The 19,427-nt window shown below is 38.8% G+C and overlaps 1 protein-coding gene across 9 annotated transcripts in view; it reads left to right on the plus strand.

Moving 5' to 3' along the window:
- Positions 1-19,427, plus strand: part of LINGO2 (leucine rich repeat and Ig domain containing 2) — an 840,065-nt gene that overhangs the window by 498,160 nt on the left and 322,478 nt on the right. For 2 of the 9 annotated variants that reach the window (XM_072153082.1, XM_072153099.1), the window contains exon 1: positions 18,065-18,161. The exons of the other annotated variants lie outside the window; for them this stretch is intronic. The gene's annotated coding sequence lies outside the window, so the exon portion shown is untranslated. Of the gene's footprint in view, positions 1-18,064; positions 18,162-19,427 lie in introns of those variants that run through there. 9 annotated transcript variants of the gene reach the window in all.

A 19,427-nucleotide genomic window follows, 5' to 3' on the forward strand; every position in this document is an offset into this window, starting at 1 on the left:
TTACTATGCAGTGTTAGTGCTGTACGGAACACAGGGAACATTTAAAAGGGTTTTGCTGCTAGTATCTGTTGTCATAGCAACTGGTTATTGAAGGCAATTTGTCAGCAGAGTACATAGAAGTTTTAAGCTGCATGTGCTCACTTTCTAGACTAGAGGGGAGCGGGATTAATCCAATCAAAGGCCATCACCTTCTTACTCACTACAAGAGTACTCATGAGCCTAGCCACTTCCAAACACAGACACAGGCAGGTCACAGGGACAACATAATACTTGTAGAAGAAATAGTCCACATAACACGGAAGATCATTTACATGACATGCTTCCTCCTACTCTTTATTATGGCTCCTGAAATACTATTTTCTGTTCTAGTGTAGATAACGTTCAATTTTTTATAATGAAATACTATGCAAATCTGACGTATACTCTTTTAAGTTCCATTACTTAGTTTGCTGAAAAGGAATAGATAGCCTTTATATAGGGTGAGATAAACACTACATGTACTTTGCAATAACTCCAGATTAACATACAGCATCTTTTATTAAAGGGAATCGGTCATTGCTTTCTGAAACCAATTTATCAGTCTTGTAGCTATTTCTATACACAACTCAGGAAAACTTTTTGATCCGATACCCCCATTTAGTTCAAGCTATTAAACCAATGCGTTTGTCTTAAAGAGATAAATGCTGGAGCCTAAAGGAGTCAATTGAGCTATGGACACTTGGGTGATCCATCTACTTTTCATTGTATATTTCATACACAGGGGCAATTGCAAAGTATTATAGTACAACTTATATCGATAAATCCTTGGTCTATGCACATACTTTTTCAAACACTGAATATACATCAAGAAAAGCTCCTGGTTTATGATCAAAGTGTCACCAGTCATCAGAAATTAAAGACTGCTTGAAAAACTGCTCCAATATTTTTAGCAATTAGTTAAAATATGCAGAAATATAATTTTCACTAATAACTTTGAGATAGAGTGTGATATCTCTGCATAGAATCCTTCCCATGTAAATGATATGTGACATGCAGTATAAAATACGTAAATTTCTTTAACCACAGATGTTTGACCAACCAACCAAAAAATGGAGATTTGTAGATATCAATGGGTTAAATTGAGCTAATATCATTCTTAATATGGAGTGTATAAATGTACTATATCACTGTATATATAATGCAACTCTAGGAGATGTGATTTTCTTCACTGCCTGATCAGTAGAGTAGTAGAATATTCACTTCAAAGCTAGTGATCATGTAATAATGCCTATAATAGTACCATCATAGCACAATAATTGTCCCCAACATTCTTACCAACAAGCCTCTATATTCATCCATCCTTCAAAGCAGCACTCTCCCTGAAGAATAGCTTCTTTTTTTAACCTTACAGAAGATGTGATATGTGGTCCCCTGGAAACTCACCGCTAAGATATTTATAGTGTTTTTTATGATGGTTTTGACAAATATGTATAGCTGCAGGGTCACATAACAAAAAACACAAGTAACAATGTCACAGCCCAAGTGTTGAGCTATGTGTACTCTATTGCTCAGACACTAGGAAGCCTTTTATTTACCTTTATTATATAAAGAAGTGCCAGTATCTTTCCCTTTATAAGGAAACTAGTGAGAAGAAATATTGAACTTGGTTTACTGCTTTGGCAGCCTGCTCCGAATGCTATATATACCATGTAGATCAAAAAGTCCAAGACACCAGAGTTAAACTTTCGATCTTTATTCTCTTGCCATTAAAAAATAGAAACATGAAGCATGACTAGGCTTCATCATCAGGGGAACTCAAAGCAATATAACAATGGATAAACTAGACCGCACGACTGGCAAGGTGGACTGCCGATGGAGCTCCACTGTCCATCAGATTTATCAAAGTAGCTTTGGACCTTTAAAAAATTTCTCAGTAGTGTCCAATTTCTTTTTTAAATATTCACAAAAGAATTTGCAGCATCACATAAACCAGGAAAGTGGAGTGGAGTGACCTTATTTAAAAAAAAATCAAGTCATAAATCTACCTTTAATCGAGCTACCTCAATCGCGTGGAGAGATATGCAGCTGCGCAAGAGACACAAGCGTGACTTTGTACACAAACCAGAGAAGGAGGAGGACCTCGTGATGTAGCTCACGCACATGCCCGAGGTTAGCAGACAGCCAGGTGGCGTCACTGGCTGTCTGCAAAGCTTACTGCCGGTCTTCCTGGGGGGAATATCAATGAGGGGGCAAGCATAAATTATTTTCCGACTGAAGCGGGAGGCGCTCTGCTAGCTGTGAGCACCTGCGGCTCATTTCCATAATTTATGGAGTGGATATTTTGGGGTAGCAGACGTGTTGGAAAGTACCAGGAGGACTCCCAATTAACCCCTAAGGTAACGAGCATGTATTTGGTGTAAGTCTACCACCCCTAAATTTGGTGGTAGATGTCCTTTAAACCACTATTTCTGAGTGGCAGGAATTAGGCCAGTGAGATTTTTTTGCCACTTTTTCTTACACCAAAAAGTAAAGAAAATTCTATAATAGATATCATCAAAAACCGTCTTAAAACGGTAAAATGTTAAATGTGATGCAAGGTGTCTCAGACCCTTTTGGTGCAACTAACAACAGAATTAATTAACGTAACCAGATTAATAGAACTATTCAACCTGAGTTCTGTGACACTAATTTAGATACAGCCACTGAAGGACTTTCTTTCATCAAAGCCTGAAATATTTCTGCTTATAGTAATATTTAGTGGCAGGAGGGGCAAATATCCACTTCACTTATTTTGGTGAATTTATAGGGATTAAAAGGAAACTTTAACATTGGTTTACGTTCTAATTGCATCTAAAAGTTTTAGCAGAACAGGTATAAACACTGAATGCGTAGGCAGGGAGATGAACATTTCAACAGTCTTGTCTAAATTGATTAAATAAATAAGGCATTACCCACATTGTATTCCTTACAAAAAACAACTTTGTCCCTGTTGTTTTTTAACCTTTCTAAAAAATCACAAGTGATTGTTATTATATTTTAACACAACCATCTTCCACTTTTTATGCTGCTAGCCTCCCGTGCGTTGTTGCTTTGTATTTGTCTTTTTATTTTATTACCTATTTAACAGTGAACACAATTTGGATAATTGCATTTAGAAGTCTCAGATGTTCTCAAGAACTACACTAAAAGCCACACAATTAAATCACATTGTGAGAAGTACTTTTCAACCCTGCTAGAAACAAAGGGACATCCTTATCATGCAGCTGCACTGAAACAAATTACGAGCAGTGAATATATGAAAACAAAACATTTACTGGAATAAGTTGTGCTCCTCGGTTGGGAATCTGACATTAGCTAACTGTATAAGTGCACTACAACACCCCATTCTACCAACACAATGTTATAACATCTGATTCAGGTGAATAAGGAATATAATGGACTTTTTACGAAGAGCTTTTATTTACCTTCATTGAGCGCAGGCTTATGTATGAGAAGTATACGTCTGTGAGTCCATTGTCAGAAATGTGCATTACAAATGGGGTTTTTTGTTTGTTTATACAAAAAGAGAAAATATATGTGTAGGTGCAACCAGCCTCATGTTCCAAAAGTTCAGCCGTGCAGGATAAGATAAGTTTTTTTGTTGCATGTGTTGTCAGTAGTTTTGAGCCGGTCCGAACCATAATGTTAGGGTCAGTACTGAATTTTGCAACTTTTAAGCCCCAAACCCAGACGCAAAGTTCAGTCAATTTGTCTCCAGGTCCATGTCAGGCTCCTGTTAACTCTTACCATTTGTGGCACATATACACTGCCATATTGGCGGAGAATTTGCGCTGTCCTATGACCTTAAGAGGCTAAAATAGCACATGCACCTCTGCTTGCAAGAGCTGGAATATGCTGCAGGATAACCCCTTTGCTTTACAGCATTTTTTGTTCATTTTTCACTCTCCACCTTCAGAAACTTTTTAATTTTCCTTTTACAGAGCTGTGTGAGGGCTTGTTTTCTGGGTTACAAATTTTAATTCTCAGTGACACATGAAATTCTCGAAAAAACACATTTGCATCACTTTCTTGTGGGCTCAGTTTTTATGAATTTCAGTGTGCGCTCCAAATGAAACATATTCTTTATTCTTTGGTTCAGTTTGATCATGGTGACCCGAAATTTATATAGGTTTTATTGTGTTTTATTACATTTTAATACAAATTAAAACAATGTGTTTGGTTTGTTTCGCCATCTATTGACTAATAATTTTTTCATTCTTTGCTATACAGAACTGTGTAAGGCTGCATTCACACTGCCGCAAGGGGGACATATATATGGCCAACGCATATACGGCCGATATACGCCACCCATAGACAACATATGCGGCACCGTACCCCTCCATACCCCTTAGAAGGATAGGACATGTCCTATCTTTCTCCGTAGTACGGCGCCGTACGCTATATGTTCGTATGGAGAGGGTCGGGGGTGAGCTATGCTCACCTCCTTCTCCTCTCCCCACACACTGCCATGCTATGGTACGGTGGGGCAACAGCCATCTGAATGTAGCCTAAGATGTAATTTTTTGCAAGATGAGCTGACATTTTCATTGCTACTGTATGATCACTTTTTATTAAATTTTTAAAATGATTTAAGAGATGTAAGTTGTATAAAAGTGGTGTCATTTGGACATATGGGCATAATTTTACATTATGGGGCTCACCGATGGAAATAACCGTTTTTATATTTTAATATATCAGGCATTTTGGGAAGTGGCAATTCCTAAGATTTTTATGATTTTTACTGGTTATTACGTTATAACTTTTTTATAATTTTTTTTTTTACTATTTTTTATAACCTCTAGGATACTTTAACCCTACATGGTCTGATAGTTCTCACTATATACTGCAATACTACTGTATTGTAGTATATGGCGTTTTTACACAGTTTTATTACAATGTGCCACTGGCACATTATAATGAATCTGCAGATGGCATGCAGCCTTGGGTCTTACAAAGACCTGAGGCGGTCATGGCAACCAATCACTGCTCCCTGATGACGTCATGGGGAGCGACAATCTCAACAAAGGAGGCGGTGCCCACGCACTGCTGTCTTTTAATTGGCGCCGGTGGCAATTGGAGGGTTAATACTTGTGATTGGTGCTAGCAGTGATCATGGATATTAGTGGTGGGTGTTTGCTGCAATATGCAGAAAACCCTTTTCTGTATGAGGTACAGGGCGAGCCCTCTTCATACAATGCTAGCAGCTCTGTGCCATAAATGTATGACACAGAGAAATGCCACTGGCAACACAGATCATTGCCAGCTTTGGATGTTACTGTTTGAATACCCAAATTTAATAGGGACCACTCAACTCTAGTTGTCAGATTGCTGCTGTGTGGAGATTGTAAAGAAGAGAAGCATATAGTAAACTTGCTGCGAACCACAATCTTTATGTTAAATGGTTTTTATGGTTTTAAGAATTAAACTTATATATACAACCTAAATTCCTCAACTATGCAGCCTGCTGTTCTGGTGGTTCTACAGTTCCTATCGGTGTTTCTTACATTTCCTAATGTGATGACTTGCCAACCATATGAAAATGACCCCTGTAGTAAATTGTTGTCCTCAGCATGGCAACAGGCTTTTTTGTGACCACTTTGAGCATTGACTATTATTGTTACATCTATGTAAAAAAAAAGACCTGCGTGACCACCAGAGAGGCTGCAGTAGAGCATCAGATTTGTAGGAAGAGCATTTTTTTATTTTTATTACATTTTATTAATTTTACTACTTCCCCCTTAAAGGGGTATTCCGGGAATATGAACGTCTGACACAAAAACCCTTGATGATATAAATAAATGAATACAACAATACTCAATGTCATTAGTCACAAAACGGAGCTTAAATAATTTGATTTTATGATTTACAAAATTTATGGCCTCTCTAAAGTAGGTGGAGTTATCACTAAGATGGCCGCCACTGGAAACTACAAGTTCCATGATCCTTTAGTTCTCAGTAACTCCTCTTGCCTCTTATGCTCTGCTCCCAGTGATGATGTAACAGGTTTTCTTGCTCTGTTACCATAGTAATGATGTGTAACTGCCATCACCACAACACTGATCATACTGGATGCACTGCAACCAACCGACTACAGCCAAACGTAGTGGTGATCACATGACCCTGCCCAGGCAGGTATAGGACATGTGATGTGGACATGTGACCAGCGGCCATCTTCTGTCCTGCAACGGACCGCGCGGAGGAAATTAACGGACTGATTAAAGGGCCAGTAGCATTTTAATTCTCCATCACAGTCTATGTCATCAGCATTTTCTGCTAAGGGGAGAAACATTTTAAATAACAACTAATTACACATTAGCTTATATTTTGAGTGCCCACTTGTATATGAATTATGCTGATTCCTGGAATACCCCTTTAAGCAAACATTTAAATGATTCAATAACACTTTAGCACATAAGTAGATTCTATGTACATCAGTTTAGAATGGTCTTTATTCATTATGCAGGTAAACATTAAAATGAAGACACAGAGTGACATTTCTTTCATTTTATGCATGTTCTGTCAAAATACAGGTAGAAGCAATATTTCATTGTCAATCAAGGTGACACAATATTTTAGCACTTTTTACACAGGCTCCATCTGGTACTTTGCTCATGGGAACAAAGCAGAAAAGAAGGAAGACTTAACTGGTTCTTTTAAATTGTCATATGTTTCATCCATATTCGCTTATCAAAGCTATAGGACAGTGATGGTAAACCTTTTAGAGATCGAGTGCCCAAATTGAAGACCAGAACCCAATTATTTATCACAAAGTGCCAACACAGCAATTTCAGGATTAACTTATTGATAACTTACTGCTTCCTGTTCTGCCACAGCTTTCAATTGTATCAGCATTCTGAGGACACAAATGAAATCTGATTATTATTTTAGCTACCCTCCAAATCCAGACAGATAGAATCATGGTGCCTGGAGCAGGAGCACCAATAACAATTTAACCCTGTCCATTCCTTCTCACTATTCCTGCAGTACCAGACAGCCCAGGAAGTGCTGAGTAGGGCACACCCTGGGCTGCCGTACTTAGGCGGATACCGTGAGTCCTGTCTGGCAAAATGTACTGAGGCAATATCCACAGAAAGGACTCTGAACCTTTTGAAGCCAAAATATTCTAATATTTTTTTGCTTAAAGCATAAGTGTAAAGTTTATTTAGTTTTTCTATATGTGCTATAGCTGAAAACTAAACTGTTTTCAATATTAATTCATTGCCTTATTACATCTGTTTCTCTGCTTCTGCCTATAAAGTAAAACTCTACAAACCTGAGGGTCAAGAAAGCATGAGGGGGAGGTGCCATGATGATACCAATAGAGTCCCCCACCAAACTGTGGACGACAGGGCGGCAAAACAACAAAAATTAGTCTTTATTAATGAAAAAGTAACATATCAGGCCATAGATGATGTAACACAAAAGAGGAGTTATCTCCATTGGTACATATGAGGAATACAGAAATAAAGTCTATCTTGTACCTACACTCACCGGCCACTTTATTAGGTACACCATGCTAGTAACGGGTTGGACCCCCTTTTGCCTTCAGAACTGCCTCAATTCTTCGTGGCATACATTCAACAAGGTGCTGGAAGCATTCCTCAGAGATTTTAGTCCATATTGACATGATGGCATCACACAGTTGCCGCAGATTTGTCGGCTGCACATCCATGATGCGAATCTCCCGTTCCACCACATCCCAAAGATGCTCTATTGGATTGAGATCTGGTGACTGTGGAGGCCATTTGAGTACAGTGAACTCATTGTCATGTTCAAGAAACCAGTCTGAGATGATTCCAGCTTTATGACATGGCACATTATCCTGCTGAAATGTTGGGTACATTGTGGTCATAAAGGGATGGACATGGTCAGCAACAATACTCAGGTAGGCTGTGGCGTTGCAACGATGCTCAATTGGTACCAAGGGGCCCAAAGAGTGCCAAGAAAATATTCCCCACACCATGACACCACCACCACCAGCCTGAACCGTTGATACAAGGCAGGATGGATCCATGCTTTCATGTTGTTGACGCCAAATTCTGACCCTATCATCCGAATGTCGCAGCAGAAATCAAGACTCATCAGACCAGGCAACGTTTTTCCAATCTTCTACTGTCCAATTTCGATGAGCTTGTGCAAATTGTAGCCTCAGTTTCCTGTTCTTAGCTGCAAGGAGTGGCACCCGGTGTGGTAGCTGTGGTAGCTGCTGTAGCCCATCTGCCTCAAAGTTCGACATACTGTGCGTTCAAAGATGCTCTTCTGCATACCTTGGTTGTAACGGGTGGCGATTTGAGTCACTGTTGCCTTTCTATCGGCTCGAACCAGTCTGCCCATTCTCCTCTGACCTCTGGCATCAACAAGGCATTTCCGCCCACAGAACTGCCGCTCACTGGATGTTTTTTCTTTTTCGGACCATTCTCTGTAAACCCTAGAGATGGTTGTGCGTGAAAATCCCAGTAGATCAGCAGTTTCTGAAATACTCAGACCAGCCCTTCTGGCACCAACAACCATGCCACGTTCAAAGGCACTCAAATCACCTTTCTTCCCCATACTGATGCTCGGTTTGAACTGCAGGAGATTGTCTTATCATAGTATCATAGTATATAGTATATGAGGCTGGAAGGAGACGCAAGTCCATCAAGTCCAACCTTCAAGAATTAAATAAATGTTTTATCCCCATAACCCGTGATATTTTTTCTCTCCAGAAAGTCATCCAGGCCTCTCTTGAACATGTACATAGAGTCGGCCATAACAACCTCCTGCGGCAGAGAGTTCCATAGTCTCACTGCTCTTACAGTAAAGAACCTTTGTCTATGGTGATGGTAGAATCGCCTCTCCTCTAGGCGTAGAGGATGCCCCCTTGTCCTGGTCACAGGCCTAGGTATAAAAAGATCTTTGGAGAGATCCTTGTACTGTCCTTTCAGGTATTTGTACATTGTAATGAGGTCTCCCCTCAGTCGTCTTTTTTCTAAACTGAATAATCCCAAATTTTGTAATCTGTCATTGTATTCTAATCCCCCCATTCCCCTAATAATCCTGGTTGCTCTCCTCTGCACCCGTTCCAGCTCTACTATATCCTTTTTATATACTGGTGCCCAAAACTGTACACAATATTCCATGTGTGGTCTGACCAGGGATTTGTATAAGGGCAGAACTATGTCTTTATCATGAGAATCTATTCCTCTCTTGATACATCCCATTATTTTATTTGCTTTAGCAGCAGCCGCCTGGCTCTGGTCACTAAAATTAAGTTTACCATCCACCAATACCCCCAAGTCCTTTTCAGCTCCAGTTTTACTAAGTAATTGACCGTTTAGAACATAATTATACTTTTTGTTTCCATGGCCCAAGTGCATAACTTTACATTTATCTACATTAAACCTCATCAACCATTTCTCTGCCCATCCCTCAAGCTTCCACAAATCCCTCTGTAATGCTAAACTATCGACCTCAGTATTTATTACTTTACACAGCTTAGTATCATCTGCAAATATTGAAACTTGACTGTGTAAACCCACTACAAGGTCATTAATAAAAATATTAAAAAGAAGTGGCCCCAATACTGACCCCTGTGGCACTCCACTGGTAACATCAACCCAATCTGAGAATGTGCCATTAATGACCACCCTCTGTTTTCTATCAGTAAGCCAATTACTTACCCAGATACACAGATTTTCTCCTATTCCCAGCAGTCTCATTTTATATACCAACCTTTTATGTGGCACGGTGTCAAATGCCTTTGAAAAGTCCAGATATACAACATCCACAGCGTCCCCCAGATCCAGTCTTGAACTTACCTCCTCGTAGAAACCAATCAGATTAGTCTGACAGGACCGATCTCTCATAAACCCATGCTGACGCTGGGTTATAAGGTTGTGCACAGTGAGATACTCCAGGATAGCATCTCTAATAAACCCCTCAAATATTTTCCCCACCACAGCAGTTAGACTTACGGGTCTGTAGTTTCCAGGATCGCTATTTGATCCTTTTTTGTATATTGGTACCACATTTGCTATGCGCCATTCCTGTGGAACATAACCAGTCCTCAGTGAATCTTCAAATATTAAAAATAACGGTCTGTCTATCACCGTACATAATTCATGCAGAACCCGGGGGTGTATGCCATCTGGCCCAGGTGATTTATCTATCTTAGTGGTTGCGAGGCGGCGCCGTACCTCTTCCTGGGTTAAACTGTTGACATTATAAAAAGAATTTACATTATTCCTCATTGTGTCTTCCACCAGGGGATTCTCCTGGGTAAAGACAGTAAGACCATGTCTACATGCCTAAATGCACTGAGTTGCCGCCATGTGATTGGCTGATTAGAAATTAAGTGTTAACGAGCAGTTGGACAGGTGTACCTAATAAAGTGGCCGGTGAGTGTATATAGATTTCACAGGATGGTCATTATTCAAATGAGAAAACACCTTATAGACATGAACAATGTCTTATTTGAACATGTTCTAAAGCTAGGAGAAGCCTAAACCAATAAAGTTGCCATAAGAGGTGTCTTACCCATGGGCCAATCCACACATCTCCAGTATCGGGGATAACACCGTCTTCGATGCACGTTTCGGTTGGAATCACCTTCTTCTGTGGTGGTGTTATCAAAACGGGTATGTCGAATATGTCGGATACTGGCCAATGAGTTCGGCCCTGTGCGGTCATATGGCTAGTGCAGTGATTGTGTGAGAATTTGCCTGCTGGACATTTTCCGGAGATGCGCAATAATACACCAGCAGAGATCTGGAAGTGGACTGTGTGCTCAGTAATGCCATTTGTAGAGTTAACGGCCGGAATGTAAATATACATGTAAATACTTCAAATTAATAAATAATATTTCATAGAAATGCAAATGAGTTATATCAAATGTCAATCTGTGAAAATACACGTACAAAATAAAAAGTGGATGCAGCTAATTAGTTCTGTGTGATGTAGGATATATCTACCTGTGCTAAGCAAGCATTCATATACTGGATAATGATGTAAATAAAATTCATACATGAACCGTTTTCCATATGTTTATATACAAGGCTATGCACATGTGAAATAATATAAGTTGTAATATAAAAATACAAGGCAACATGGAATATAATGCAAAGAAGCAAAAGTAAATCCAAGTGTAATATAAATTAATAAAAACATGTAGAGCATAGCAGGGTTTGACTGCTGCTATGACACCATAGAGAAATGCAATGGGATTTAATTGCTGCTGGTCGTCATAGAGAACCGCACTCCTGTTACATTAATATCATTCAGAACATCATCCATCAAGAAAACAAATGGCCAAAGCATCTGCAACATAATCAAGAAAACAAGTTAGATTAAAAAAATACTAAGAACATGCGGTCAAGGCAAAATGGGGCACAGCCAGGAAAAGCCCAAAGGAACGCTAAATTTATTTACAGGAAAGGTATAAAACTTAATGTCTCATTGAGACCATTACGTTTTAGGGTGTTGAGTGTCCAGATCCAGCGTTACTCGCACTGTGCTAATCTCTTCTGGATTGTACCTCCCCTGATTCTTTCTATGCCTCGAACTTTGAGGCCACGGGGGTTGGCATTGTGTTTCTCCCTAAAATGCTGTGCCACAGGTCTTCCTTCTGTATTAAATTCTGGATCCTTTATGGCACTAATGTCCCCCATGTGTTCTCTTATATGGGTTTTCATTTCACATACAGTTAATTAAATGTAGACCTTGTAGCAGGGGCAAGTGGCGTAATACACCACTGTTCTTGTGTTACGGGTGATATTGTGTGTAATTTTATATTCAGTTGTGCCTGCAGTATTGTAGAAAGTATCTGTACATTCTACAGTGGGGCAGGCCACACACTTGCCACAAGGTCTACAACCCCAGCGGGGTAGACCAGCTCCAAATATGGTTTCTTGTCTGTCTGTATCGTAATGACTCTGCACCAAGATAAGATTTCTTGAGCGGCTTGCCGTTACACTTGGTTGGTCAGAAATATAATTTTTGACAATAAAATTATATTTGGGGGTGGGGCTATGTAGTGTGCTCCTCCATCTCTGATCAGTAATTACAGGAAGCAGCTCCATCATGTCTGCTCTATCCAGTCTACACTGTGCTCTTATGTTCCTACACACAGTGCACCTCAGTTTAATAATGTAGTGTAGTAGTATATTATACATAGGCTGCTCTGCAAAACCCATTCAATCTCTCTACGAAGCTATGGTAGGAAACTATGAAAAGAGAGGTATTTTCACAGCACAACACCTTGTGCATTGCCTTTTTGTCTATATTCACTAACATGTGTTTGAGATATTTTTCACTAGTCTTATTCTCCTGAGTGTAATTAGAATAGGATCAGCACAGCAGTATTTACTTCTGTGTGCTATGTCCTCTCCGTTCTATGTACTCCCTCTCCCCAACTGCCTTGGGATGATAGCATTTGCTGAACAATCTAGCTAACACATCCATCATAGCAGGTAGTGTGCATAATAGTCATAAGGCTGTAATAGGTTATAGGTCTAACAGTGCATAGGTGTAAATTTAATTGATTGTGTATAATAATCTGTGTGTAAAGGTCACTGTAACTGCAAAACATGTTAGTTTGGATGTGAGAATGTAAAACTGACATTGAATTTATTTGTCTGTTTAGGGTCACATCATTGTTGCACAGCAGTAACCCTTAGGAAATGATTCACCCTGAGAATCTTGTTCCTGATTATTTGGGTCTCTAGTGGTAGAGAGGAGAGATCAGAATTGTGGGAAGTGAGGGAAGCTACTCTGGCCTCAGTGTCCTTAGTTAACGTCACACCCAGAATTTGCCTGCCCACTTTAAAAGCTGATAATTTTTAAAAGTAAGATCAGGCTGGGTCTCACACCAGACTTGTTGTCAATGGCTCTCTACAACTGTGCTAAAACTATTTTTGGCCAGGTAACTTCAAAGTTACACTTTAACTCTATGACAATACCTCTATGCATTTTTACTCAATACCATTGAACTTCCTAAACTAGTAGGCAGATTGGCTGGCCCCAATAATGCTCCAGCATTGGCTTATTTTTACAATATGAAAAAATATTATGTAACACATGTCTATATGTAGAATACTAATGAGTATAATGTACACAGAGATTATGATATTGAGAAAATTTTGTCTTTTTGAAGAGTAAATGAGTCTAAGAACCAATGTAGGCATTCAAAGATACTGGGGCAGATTTATCAAGTGTCTGAAAGTCAGAATATTTCTAGTTGCCCATGGCAACCAATCACAGCTCCCCTTTAAAATATTCATGAGCACTGGTACAATGAAAGCTAAGCTGTGATTGGTTGCCATGGGCAACTAGAAATATTCTGACTTTCAGACACTTGATAAATCTGCCCCACTATTCTTTGTTCATAGCTGTAGACTGAAGATTAGAGCTCTACTACCGAAACGTAACCCAGTTCCATTGCCTAGATTCCAATAAAGTTATAATGAACAAAACTCCATACAATTTTGAAATGTAAACAAATCACTGCTGTACTAAGTAAAATTTATCTAGTGTGATTTCATTACCATATATAATTGCACCTACATATAAACTACAGAGCTATCCTGTTCTAGTCTCCCTGCAGCACTAAAGGTTAATTCATACCCTTACAGTAAAGTATCTAGCTAATTTAGAATGAAGGAAAACAAATAAGATATTACACATTATCATTCAGAGTGTTTACTTGTACTGTAATAATTATCACTGTCAGCATGTTTCGGTAGCACCTGCTGAGCGTGATGGAAAACTGAGCATGTGACTTGTATATGTGTGGAAGATAAATGTAGCCTACTTTTAGAGTAATCATCAACTGAAGTATAGGTGTGGCAATAGTGTTTTTTGTGTAATACAGAATTGTAATCTGGTCCTATGACAGTGTTATTAATGACTGTTTATTAAAGATTTGTTTGGCTTCAGAGGGTTTGTCAATTTTCAGCAATTTAACCCCTTAACGCCATAGCCACTTTTCACCTTCCTGACACGGCCCATTTTTTCAAATCTGCCCTGTGTCACTATAAGTGGCTATAACTGCAGAAGCTTTAACATATCCAAGTGATTTTGAAATATTTTTCTTGTGACATGTTGTACTTCATGTTAGTTGAAACATTTTGGTGGTATGTTTTGCATTTATTTATGAGAAAATAATATTTGGTCAGATATTTGGTGAAAATTAGCAAAAATTCTCGATTTTCAAAATTCAAAGTGTTCTACTTTTTTCACACATAGTCATAACAGTAAAAAAAAACTAGTAACTAACATTTGCAGAATGTCTACTTTATGTTTCCATGGCTTTTTATACATTTTTGTAGGATGTTATGGCGTTTTGAACTTTAGGTGCAAATTTTCTCATTTTCATAAAAAACACAAAATCCTGCTACTGAGGGACCTGCTCAGGTTTCAAGTCACTTTGAGAGATCTAAGTAAAACCCCATAAATTACCCCATTATAGAAACAATACCCCTCAATGTACGTAAAACAATTTTTATGAAGCTTGTTAACCCTTTTATTGTTTTAAATTGGATGCAATTTTGAAATAGTGTTTTTCATAAAATGTACACATTCTCCATTGATAAAATACCAGAACATCCCACAAAGTTTGATACCCAATCTTTCTTGAGTATAACAATCCCCCATATGTGGTGGTAAACTGCTGTATGGGCACACGCCAGGGCATCGAAGGGGATCTGCGTCATTCACAGAAGATTATGCATTGTCACTTTTTAGTGGCAATACAATCTTTATTTTTTTGGCAATTTGGACATATTTTTTGGAACATTTTTGTGAAGGGATTTTATGAAAAATTTACATTTTTGGTGACTTTTTCGGGTTTGTTTTTACAGTGTTCACCGAGCAGATCCAATGATGTTTCTGAGTTATTGTACAGATTGTTATGGGTGCGCATACCAAATATGTGGGGTTTTTTTTGTTATTTTGTGTTTTTGGCTTAAACAGCGATGCTTTGATTGCTTGTTCAAGCTCTCATTCATATAACACAGTGTACCATATTTTTCAGACTATAAGGCGCACAAAAAATCCTTTGATTTTCTCAGAAATCAAAGGTGCGCCTTATAGTCAAGTGCGCCTTATATATGAACCGTACTTACAGAAAACAGCTGCCTTGAACTGTGTACAAATCTGCCAGCAGCTGGTCATTAATCCTTATTATCAGGTGTGCCTTATATATGAACCTAAACCTTTTAGGAGGCATTTATTGAAGGTGCGCATTATAATACGGTTTGCCTTATAGTCTGAAAAATACGGTAATATGGATGTATTACACTGTGTTATGCTGCTATAAGGCAGAACCCAGTCCTGGAAGAAGATCATCAGAGCAGTGGAATCCCCAGTACGTGACATGCGGGGTCCAAATCTCTTGAGATGTCCTATACACGCTGCGGTCAAGCGTGACCATGGCGTGTAAGGGGTTAACACTAGCGATCGGGGGAACCTCCAATCGTGGGTGTTAGAGACGAGCGTTGGCTCTAATATACAGCTGACACCCCCAGCTTCTGGTGCCATTCAGGAGCCCGTGCCAGAAGCTTGACGTTATAGTACTGCAAAATGCGGGAATGCACATCCCGCCATGCAGAACTATTACATCAAATGTTGGGAAGAGATTAAAAGGGTTTGCCACTTTATTTCATGTTGGTGTAATATGAGGGGGCAGAATATTAGGTAACCTATCAATAAACATCTACTAGCAACCATTTTATAAAAAGGCAGCAGGTGAGGGTCATGTTATCTTTAACTGTCCATGACCAATCTACTTTCCGGGACCTTTAGCTTGTATTCATGGATACTATTGCAAGGTCCTGGAAGGTAGCTTGGTCATGGACAGTTAGAATCACATGGCCCTCCATCTCTGGCTATTTTATGGACAGGAATGGTACCTGATGAGTAGAGATGAGCTTGATTCTTTCGAGCATTAGTGTACTCTAAACGGCTCGTTGCTCGGATGAGTATTTTGCCTGCTTGAGAATGAGCTTAAGGATCATTTAAGTGAAGAACACAGTGAAGAACACAGTGAACACAGGATCATTTAAGGATCATTTAAGTGAAGAACACAGTAAAGAACACAGTGAACACAGTGAAGAACACATTGCAGATGTTTCCATACATCTGCTAACATATCAGAAGACATGAGTGCAGAAAGGTGTTCTTCACAATAGTAAGTGAAGAACAATATGTGTGAAGAACACATCGCAGATGTTTAATACGGGTCATTCTCCTTTTTGAAGTTCCACGAATATTCCTTTGAATAAAAAAAAGAACAAACAGGACTGACTTCCTTGTTTCTCAATAAAATGACACATTTTATTGGTCCCCTTGGTCTCCTTGAAAAATGCTCAAGTCTCCCATTGACTTCAATGGGGTTCGTTATTCGAAACGAGCACTGGAGCATCGGAAAAAGTTTGACTCGAGTAATAAGCACTGAAGCATTTTAGTGCTCGTTCATCTCTACTGATGAGGTTAAAGACATTTTGGAGGCAATTATTTACTTTACATTACTATAAAGTGATGCAGAGCTGTTCATAAATGTATATTGGTAAGTTACCTAATATCCTGTCCCCCAGTCATTACAAAAAATATGATGTTAAGGCCATTTTAATGTTTATGGTTTTCTAGATGTCAGCTTGCTATCAATCTACATGTAGCTTTACTGACTACTTCCAGGGGATAGTAATCTGTCCATGGTTATATGATGTAACACAGCTGCACAGCTAGTTACTCTGATTACTCATTGTGATAATAACAGCTTGTGCATCTGTGTGACATCACATGACCATGGACTTATTTCTATCCACTAGAAGTAAACAAGGCTTTCTATAGAAAAACAGCAGAGATATAGAAAACATTGAGGAACTTCAGATAAATTGTATGTTTGGGTAACATGTTTCCAAATTTTTTTATTAAACCTTTCAAAGGTACAATGGGACCATTCTAGGAAATCATCTTTCTAAGAGTGGCTTCACAAATTCTTTGCCATACGTTGTAAGAACACGTCAGAAGGATTACAACTTGTCTTTACAGTGTACGGCACAGACATATCCAGCTATATGCCTATACAGTGCAATATATTGTCTGGGGACCCCCTTCCCCCCGATTGCAGGGGAAGGAGTGTAAATAGGTTGTAGCCGACTAGTAGTAACGGGGTGTTATCCCAGTGATGTCAGTGTCCCCCCTCTTGTTGAGTGACATATGCGTTTGGCGGGGCTGTGAGGAGGGATGCAATACTCCCCATAGCTGTCCTTTGGCTCCGTTAAGTGCATATGTCGGTCAGCCAGAGCCTGCAGGTTGAAAAGACGTAGCCTGCTTTCCATCCTGCATTTTTAACAAATATAACATATAGTTGCCAGACGGAGGCAACAAGTATGCCTCTGTCTGCCACTATTTGTCACTATAGCATATACAAAAAAACGTGATATGGACTCTTTTCACATTCATTGACAAATTTTTTTCTCAACAGATCCCATAAGCTTCCAATTCACTAAAAACTTGAGAAAAATCGAATCAAATTTTATTTGTTCAAATTGATTTTCCTCATCTCTACATGCTATGGACAACTGTTCCTTGCTGTTGCCTTGAACTCTTGTGCATGGTTAAAGTTCTGATATATCTGTATATCATTTCGAAAAACATGTTAGATGTAGCAGTTTTACACCTCGTCAATTTGCATAGTGGAATGTGTGCTCAGCATACTGCAGAGAATGTTTTATCCGATCCTGATGATTTATTTGTATATTTTTATATCTACAAAAGTCAGATCCTGCTGATTTATTTGTATATTTTTGTATCTACAAAATTCTCTTAATCCAATTTTCCTATTCTATATCTAGAGCAATATATCTGAAAAGAAAATTATTAATGGAGGAGTCATTTTTAATGTGACTATTTAGCTTTTTCGTTTTCTGAAATTCCACATTTCTTGGAGAGAGACAAATTCTAGGCCAGAATGTGATATTACTTGCTATGAGGCAAAAGTGATTTAATCCAAACAAATATTGCCAATTAGAGTTTCCTTTCATAACATGTTCCCAAATCTTTCATTCTTCTACAGTTGCTGTCAGTGAAGAAGTGATTGTGAATAATTAGAGGAGTGAAAGAACTCAGTAATCAGGATGCTATATAGCAGGGTTCACATTCTCCAGGTAATTTCACATGTAACACTATCACAACCAAAAAGTTGCCAGTGAGAATAAAAACGGCCTGTCGACAGGAGTCAATGCAGTGTGATGGGCCTTGCATTGTAGGATTTGTTTTTCTATTCTTGTGTGTGGGAGCTTATGTCATCTCTGCATAATGCAGGTACAAACATATCAGTCAAATATAGACCTAAATATGGAAGATAAATATATGAATTAGGTTGTATGTAACTTTTGGAATAAAATACTTTATGTACAGTCAATGTAGTGTTGATATAAGCAAGCATGTGTCATCCATCTGTGAACAATATTGGCCTTTTCAGTTATAGTGCCTTGCAAAAGTATTCGGCCCACTTGAACTTTTCTACCTTTTGCCACATTTTAGGCTTTAAACATAAAGATATAAAATTTTTATTTTTTTGGTAAAATATAAACAGTAAGTGTGACACAATTGTGAACTGGAACAAAATTTATTGGATATTTTAAACTTTTGAAAAAAAAAAATGAAAAGTGGGGCGTACTATATTATTCGGCACATTTACTTTCAAATGACTGATTATGGAGAAGTTTAAAGATGGATTTGGATACAAAAAGATTTCACAAACTTTAAACATCCCAAGGATCACTGTGCAAGCGATCATATTGAAGGAAGGAGTATCAGATCACTGCAAATCTTCCTAGGCCCGGCTGTCCCTCTAAACTTTTATCTCGAACAAGGAGAAGACTGATCAGAGATACAGCCATGAGGCCCATGATTCCTCAGCAGAGTGACAATCAGTCGTACACTGCATAAATCTGACTTTTATGGAAGAGTGGCAAGAAGAAAGCCATTTATCAAAGATATCCATAAAAAGTCTTGTTTAAAGTTTGCCACAAGCCACCTGGGAGAAACACCAAACATGTGGAAGGAGGTGCTCTGGTTAGATGAAACCAATATGTTTGGCATAAAAGCAAACACAGCTCATCACACTGAACACACCATCTTCACTGTCACACATGGTGGTGGCAGCATCATGGTTTGGGCCTGCTTTTCTTCAGCAGAAACCAGGAAGATTGTTAAAATTGATTGGAAAATGGATGGAGCCAAACACAGGACCATTCTGGAAGAAAACATGTTGGAGTCTGCAAAATACCTAAGACTCGAACAGAGATTTATCTTCCAACAAGATAATAATCTCAAACCTAAAGCAAAATTTACAATTCAATTTTTTACAAATGAATGCATCCAGGTGTTAGAATGGCCTAGCCCAGACTTGAATCTGTTGAGAATCT

Source organism: Engystomops pustulosus, chromosome 1 (genome assembly GCF_040894005.1).
Source record: "Engystomops pustulosus chromosome 1, aEngPut4.maternal, whole genome shotgun sequence".
Classification (NCBI taxonomy): domain Eukaryota; kingdom Metazoa; phylum Chordata; class Amphibia; order Anura; family Leptodactylidae; genus Engystomops; species Engystomops pustulosus.